Here is a 912-nt window from a genome sequence, read left to right as displayed (position 1 = left end):
GTTCTTATTCATAAATCAGTTGAAAATTACATGGACAGACGAGCTTACATTTGTGGAGCGATCTGGATCTGCAGTTTGTCTCATTTTATAAATCAACTTACATCGCTGAGAAAATGGATGCTAAATGACTACAAAAGTACTGCACAAAACTGTGCAGCACCAAAAGTTGCAATAATAGTAATCAGTATTCAATTCACTTATATTTATGTATGGTATACCGTTTACTATTTCATGAAACTATCATAGTTAATGAAGCCTAAGTGCCACCTACAGGCCTATTATGTGAAGTGTAGGCTAGCGAAATGGTGACGTGAAAGGACTTTATTATATTACCATTTTTGATAATTATGCAGCATTATGAAAGTGTCTTATGCTCATCAAGCCTTTATTTATTTGAACAAAAATACAAAAAAATGTATTTAAAAGAATAATTAAATTGTACTCAATTTAAAATAATGTTTTTCTTTTTTTAATATACTTTAAATATAATTTATTGCTGTGATCAAAGCTGAATTTTCAGCATCATTACTCAAGTCATCAGTGTCACATGATCATTAAGAAATAATTCTAATATGCTGATTTATTATCAATGTTGGAACGAGATTTGCTGCTTAATTTTTTTGTAACCTGTGATACTTTTTGGGGTTCATTGATGAATGAAAAGTTAAAAAGAACAGCATTTATTCAAAATAGAGATGTTATCTAACAATATCAATCTTTACTATCACTGTTTCTATCAATTTAATAAATCATTGCTGAATAAAAACTAATTTCTTAAAAAAAAATAAAAATACTGACCTCAAGCTTTTGAACGGTAGTGTATATTGTTAGAAAAGTTATATTTTAAATAAATGCTGTTCTTTTTTAACTTTTTATTTCATCAAAGAATCCTGAAAAAGTATCACAGGTTTC

Source organism: Sinocyclocheilus rhinocerous, unplaced genomic scaffold, assembly GCF_001515625.1.
Source record: "Sinocyclocheilus rhinocerous isolate Xijiao unplaced genomic scaffold, SAMN03320098_v1.1 scaffold1414, whole genome shotgun sequence".
Lineage (NCBI taxonomy): Eukaryota > Metazoa > Chordata > Actinopteri > Cypriniformes > Cyprinidae > Sinocyclocheilus > Sinocyclocheilus rhinocerous.
Note: the sequence above shows the minus strand (reverse complement) of the source record.